The sequence below is a fragment of the Apodemus sylvaticus genome, chromosome 9 (assembly GCF_947179515.1).
Source record: "Apodemus sylvaticus chromosome 9, mApoSyl1.1, whole genome shotgun sequence".
In the NCBI taxonomy this organism is placed as follows: Eukaryota; Metazoa; Chordata; class Mammalia; order Rodentia; family Muridae; genus Apodemus; species Apodemus sylvaticus.
The window spans coordinates 108336641-108343649 of record NC_067480.1 but is presented as its reverse complement, the minus strand read 5'-3'; the positions used below and the strand labels follow the sequence as shown (position 1 = coordinate 108343649).

At 46.7% G+C, this 7009-nt stretch overlaps 1 long non-coding RNA gene across 1 annotated transcript; it reads left to right on the top strand.

Annotated features, from left to right (window-relative positions):
* Nucleotides 1-430: 430 nt before the first annotated feature.
* On the top strand, nt 431-5336 carry LOC127692939 (uncharacterized). Its single transcript, XR_007979544.1, has 3 exons — nt 431-780; nt 1027-1148; nt 4015-5336. It is a non-coding gene; the product is annotated as an uncharacterized LOC127692939 (long non-coding RNA).
* The last annotated feature ends 1673 nt before the right edge of the window (nt 5337-7009 follow it).

Here is a 7009-nt window from a genome sequence, read left to right as displayed (position 1 = left end):
GTAAACCTAGACATTAGGCAAGTGATGAGGGTCCTGGGAGCCATGCTGAAGGGCAACTTGGCCTGGGAACTAGGGAAACCCAAAAACTCTGGTCCTGTGTGTGGATGAGGCTCTTCAACATCAGAGATCAGTAAACTTAAGGGGAAATAAAAGAGAATGGATTTCTAGGTGGATTGGAACCAATTCTGGCTTGCCTGCCGACGCCCCTCCCCCTATCCCTGCCCCCTCTAACCCATGACATCTTAATGCCTGCGGCAGTGAGGTTGATGTGTGAACATCCTCTCGTGGGAAAAGGCACAGCAAGCTACCTGCGATGCAGACTCGCGGGGGGAGCTTTTGTCCCGGGCTGTGATGTCCTCTAGTGACAGAGCATGGAGCCTGCAGTCACACCTCTTCCCAAACTGTTAGCTTGCAGGACTGGTCACTTTGCTCACTTAGCACTTTATCTTTGTCGGCACAGAGCCTGGAAGGAGTACAACAAATACCCGTGGGCTGGGCGCCTGCCGGCTTCTCTCACCAGGGTTTGCCGAGAGAGCTCAAGGAAGCCCACGATTTGTTGCTTCCTGTTTCCGGAGTCCCTCTACCTGAGTCCCGCGGCCTCACGAGTTCAAAGTTTGAAAATGCTGGGGCAGTTGGCTTCTTCGTCTGCTCCTTTCCCATCGTATTAGTAGCAATTCTGTCCTTTCTGACTGCGGGAACCTTTCAGCTCATCTACCTGGCCTTAGTCTCTCGCTATGCAGCCACCGCAGCCTCCCTCATGGGGCTTCCCACCGCCACACTGTAAGCAATGGCGCAGTGTGGCTTCAAGAACCCACAAGTATATCTCCAACCTCTGGGTCTCTGTTCAGGCGAATGCCAATGTTCCTCTACACGAGAATGGTGTCTCCACAGCGACCAGACACTTTGTGCTACACAGTTCAAAGCCAGTTTCTCAGTTTTGCTTTCCCTGAACGCATAGCGTTTTCTTCATATACACTACTTGAGACGAAGGATGTTTTGATGTGGATTGTTTTCACTCTTGTTCAGGTATGAAGAAAGCAAGATCAGAAACTGACAGCCATCAAAAGGATCCTCAAAGGGGGACATGCCACCCAGAGCCACAGGTGACACACCAGCACTTCTCAGAAGGTAAAAAGAAGAAGGAAATGGTGAGCAAGAGTGGGGGTGGGGGTGGGAGGCGGGGTGGGGGGGGTGGGGGTGGGGGTGGGGTATAGATTTCGTTGTTGTCTTGCTGAGTTTGGCCCTTTAATGAGACTGAATTCCCTTAGACAATCACCCTCTGTGTGTGTATTCTCAACATCCCCAGGTGGGGTGAGTGTGCTCCGGTGACCAGACAGGCATAAGTGAGGACTGCCATCCTTTAAAGGGACATGGCAAATATGAGTGTCTTTGTGGAGATGCTGAGAGGCAGGGTTCAGCACAAGGACATAGGTGCTTTCTTCCTCAGAGCAGCTCGGGAATGCGACGGCATGACCCAAGTCCTCAGCATCTCGTCCTTCATGCCTGCTGGTCCCTCCTTTGGCTCCTCTGTCAGACTATGGTTCTTCCCAGAGGGGGTCAGACACCCTTTCCAGTGCTGGGCGCATCTGCTCAGGGCTGCTGCATCTACCCTGTGAGTCTCGAGGCTCATTTCCTTCCTGGGGAGTTGGCACCCTAACCCTCCTGGGGAGGGCTGTGGTCATGATGTAGAGCTGGCACATGGATGGCCACCCCATTGACTGGGGTGGGGCCTGAGTGGCTGAAAGGCTAGGAGCTTCCTAGCTGTCTTCTTTGTCCTTGCTGTCATGTCACCACCATATATGGGTGAGCTCTGTGTAGGTGGGGTTGCATTTCTTATCAAGGGGTACCTTATAGTACATCTCGTCCCCTCAGCATGTGGGAAGCTCTTGCCCATGGTGACAAGTGGCTCTGTTAGGACAGTCCTTATGGATGAAACCTGAGGCCTTCCTCATCAAAATGGGGAGGTGGTGTGAATCCTGTCCTGACTGAACTCACTGTTCAGCTTGTCTGTATAAAGAGTGAGTAAGGCAGAGAGGTTGCCAACCGGGAGGCCTCACTAATCGTGCCCTCCGGCTGCCCTTTCAGCGTGTTCTTCTCTAGAGGTCAGCATATACACGTCCTCCTTGTCAACAAAGCGGCCACAGTTCTGGTCAATCAAGCTGAAGGCCTTCTTAAACTCCTGGATCTAGGGCTGGCTGGTCAAATATTGTGAAGACATTGGACAAAGCCCACCGAGGTCACTTTTTGGGTGGCCTTGGTCTTGGTTGGCTTGCTGGACATCTTGGCTTCAGGTGGGTGGGGCTTCCGTGGTGCCGAGGAGATGACAGAGGGTGTGGCTCAGGAACCAGAGGCTTATGGTGGTGACTTCTGAAGGGAGAAATGGGTGAGGAAAGATAAACTGGCTCAGATCTGACCAGTTTGAGCAATTTCAGTGAACAGCGGTTCTTGCTGGCTTCCTGACTCCTGGCTCCGGATGAAGGGACAGTGCTGCCAAACACGAGAGATTGCCTAGGGAAGAAGCTGTGGATGTGCCGTCCCTTACAACATGTAAAAACATCAAGAGGCAAAAGGAGTGGGGTAACTGCAGTTACTGCAATAGCTTAAGAAAAAATAACCAAATCATCAAGCTGTCCAATAATGATTAAACCAGCAATTCTTACCCCTACTGTCGGGATCGCCGACCCTAAGATCCATTCTAATATAAACTGCCCCTCCCGGTGCTGGACTTAATCTTGATATCCTAGAAAGCACTCTGTTAGAGACTGGTTCAGTCTGACAGGCTTCTATGTTTGTTCCCCCGAGAACTGCTGATCCTTACACTGAGATGTAGCCCACGCCTCTGTCTCCACGCCGACCGGCCACCGGAGTCTGAAAGCAGCCGCGGTCCATTTCCCTTACGATCCGCTATTAAGAGTCGAACCAGTCATTTGATCGGCTGGTCGCTACCATTTGCCAATTCATGATGCCGAAAATAGTCTCTCAAACTATTTTGTTAATTTTAATAGGCTTTTCTGTGTGACTGGATGCTGAATCCTGAGCTTAGCCATCATACCTGGCCCTTGCTTATTTAAGAACTCGACCAGGCCTGGAAAGGCATTTTCCATACCGTAGATTTTTATTCAAGCTTTAGGATGACATCAATTCTGCCTGGTTACTCACGTCTATTTTATTCACATTTAGTCATTAGTCAGGTTTATTAAAAATGGTGTCCTCTCCAATGTGCCATCGTAGACAAATGTGGCTTCCTTTCAGAATTCTTTTGAGGAGTATTCTCGAAGGCTATCTCATCTCTGTTTTTCCTCAGAAAACACAGAGGAAAAATAAAAGTAAGAAACACTGCTATTTCTTATATATTTTTAAATATCTTTCTTTAACAGAGAAACAGTTTATTTAATCTTTATAAACTATTAGTTTATTGTACTTTAGTAGATTTTTAAGATTAAAACTTTAGCATATATATAATTTAAAAGTTATAAAAACAGATTTGCTGAAATGTCATATATATCTCAGATACTTGTATATGTATATATGTATGCAAATATCAGCATATACATGTATGTCTATTGATGCATATATGTAAACACATGCATAAATATATGCACATACAAATATAGATACATATCAGCTATTTATATATACATATGAAAATAACTGAAATAAAGATACAATTATTTTATGATTAAACCTCCTTCTGTAAAGTTCTTTTGAGCCTAAGTGTTGAAAGAAATTTGAATGACATCCGCCATTCAATATGATGGTATATTAATCACTGTGTAGGATCCGAGCAGTGCATAGGTACGTAAGATTAAGAGCATCCAGCTTAGCATAAGTCAGTTGCACATGAAGCTGAGGAGGTTCCTGTACTATAATACATAGAATCTGCTAATGCCCAATTTGTCTGTTACTGAGGATGGTCATTGTGTGGAGTAGAGCTGTTTGTGTGCATGGCCATAACATGTGTGGACACAGTAGTGAACATTTTACAAAGAGCTTCCTCGTGTTGTTCTCTGACAGGCTCCATTACACAGACAAGAACACCGAGCCAAGAATGGAGAACCTGGGCATCTTTCTGAGTTGTGCAAGTGCAGAGACCAGAGCTCTGCCTAGGACCCAGGCTTGCTACAGTGGTTGACTCCAGCGCTATGCACTGCAGGAACTGCAGAGCTCTGGCCATCCTCATGGAGAACACAGGCTCTCTTGGACCAGGATATGTGTGAACTGAGCTACCCCAAACCCCCGGTTATAGCAATACAAACAGATTGCCAGCATGCTGAGGAGGTTCCTACCCCACTGCAGAGCTCTGCTGAGAGAATATGGGCGTAGTTGATAGGATCCCACCTGGAAGTCCCCACAAAGAACTGGAAGACCTGCGTTCAACTCTTGGCTTCTCTGGGTCTCAGAGCAAAGTCACTTAACCTCCTTGATAATCACTTAACCCTTACCCTTACCCTAACCCTAACCCTAACCCTAACTCCTTGTCCTGGTCCTAAGACGGAGTCACTTGGCTTCCTTGTCTGTGAAGATGGGGGTGAAATCTGTTTCCTGGAGTGATTGTTAAAACAAGTAAGAGATTGTGCCAGAAGTGCTTTGTAGGGGTTGGGGATTTAGCTTAGTGGTAGAGCACTTGCCCCACAAGTGCAAGACCCTGGGTTTGGTCCTCGGTTCTGAAAAAAAAAAGACAAAATAAAAGTGGTTTGTAAACAGCTTTGAATATAAGTGTAAACATCTCAGAAAATTTCGATTGAACTGCAACACACGGAATGCCCAGAACCAGCTACACGTAGTGACCTGTTCTACTCTCACGTGCTCTTGGTCCCGGATCTCCAGACATGTTGGGGATAGAATGCTATAGACACCAGTGGATCATGAAAAAACAAACATTTCTTGGCACCCAAGGTCCACTTCTCTACTCTTCATGAGTTAGTAAGACATAAATGTCATTCTTCTTCTTCTCTTCCTATTAGAGCCAGGCCGTCATTGCCAATATTCATAAGAGAAAATGTTGACACTCCAGTGGAGGCCTGGTTGGGCCCAAGGAAGAGTGGCAGGGAGCTGGCTTCACCTAAAGGCCAGAGGCATTATGGTTGGAATGTGAAAGGCCCCATAGGTTCACGTGTTTTATTAGTTGGTTCCTAGCTTGTGGCAGTATTTTGGAAGGTTGTAGAAAATTTAGGAAGCAGAACCACACTGAGGTCAGACATTTGAGGTTCTCTGGCCTGGCCTGAATTCCTTTTAACTCTCTGTTTCCTGATCTGCGTGTATGTGAGCGAGCAGAAGCAGCCTGCTTCCCTGTCCCAACAATGCCTGTCACCATGCCGTCCCCACTGTGACAGCTAAAATAAACCCCTCTTGAAACCATCAAATAAAATAAACCTCTCTTCCCTCAAGGTGCTTATTTTCAAGTTTTTTAAAAATTAGATGTATTCTTTATTTACATTTCAAATTATTTCCCCTGTCCTGGTCCCCCCCCAAAAAAAAAGGTTCTGTAAGACATCTCCCCTCCCCCTTTTCCCCAATCAACCCCTTCCCACTTCCTTGTCCTGGTATTCCCCTATACTACTGCATAGAGCCTTTCCAGGACCGGGGCCTCTCCTCCCTTTGCTGTCCAGCAAGGCCATCCTCTGCTGCCTATGCGTCTGGAGCCATGGGTAACTCCATGTGTACCATCTGGTTAATGTTTTCGTCCCTGGGAGCTCTGGGAGTACTGGGTGGCTCATATCGTTGCTCCTCCTACTGCACTGCAAACCCCTTCAGCTCAGCTCCTTGGGTCCTTTCTCTAGCTCCCTCATTGGGAGCTCCATAAGAGAAAATGTTGACACCCCCAAAACAGGCCTGGTTGGGTCTAAGGAAGGAAGGCTGTTCAATGGCTGGCGGAGAGTGTCCCCCTCTGTATTTGTCATGCATTAGCAGAGCCTCCCAGGTGACAGCTATACGCGGCTCCAGTCAGCAAGTACTTGTGGGCATTGATAGTAGTGTCTGGGTTTTGTAACTGTATATGGGATGGATCACTAGGTGGTGTAGTCTCTGGATGGCCATTCCCTCAGTCTCTGCTCCACACTTTGTCTCTGTATCTCCTTCTGTGGGTATTTTGTTCCCCCTTCTAAGAAGGACCAGAGTATCCATACTTTGTTCTTCCTTCTTCTTGGGCATCATTTGATATGTGAATTGTGTCTTGGATATCCCAAGCTTCTGGGCTAATATCCACTTATCAGTGAGTGCATACCATGTGTGTTCTTTTGTGACTGGGTTACCTCACTGAGGATATTTTCCAGTTCCACCCATTTGCCTAAAAATTTCATGAATTCATTGTTTTTAATTGCTGAGTAGTATTCCATTGTGTAAATATACCACATTGTCTGTATCTATTTCTCCATTGAGGGACATCTGGGTTCTTTCCAGCTTCTGGACATTATAAATAGGGCTGCTATGAACTTAGTGGAGCATGTGTCCTTATTGCATGCTGGGGAATCCTCTGGGTATATGCCCAGGAGTGGTATAATGGGGTCCTCTGGTAGATCATGCCCAGTTTTCTGAGGCACCACAAGACTGATTTCCAGAGTGGTTGTACCAGCTTGCAACCCCACCAGCAGTGGAGGAGTGTTCCTTTCTCCACATTCTCGCCAACACCTGCTGTCTCCTGAGTTTTTTACCTTAGCCATTCTGACTGATGTGAGGTGAAATGTCAGAGTTGTTTAAATTTGCAAAGTAAGCAATGCAGAAAATACGGAGGAGTAAGCTTGCCATGGTGACCATCCACGTGATATTCACACTGCTAGAATTGGTTTGTAGGAAGAATGTGGAAGAGTCCAGGACTGTGAACTGGAGAAACCTTAGAGCAGTGGTTCTCAACCTGTGGGTCATGATCTCTTTGGCAAATTTCTGTCTTCAAAAATATTTACATTACAATTCATAACAGCAGCAAAATTAGTTCCTGTGTATCGACAAAAATTGTATGGTTAGAAGTCAGCGCAACATGAAACTATGGTAGAGGGTCTCAGTGTTGGCAAGG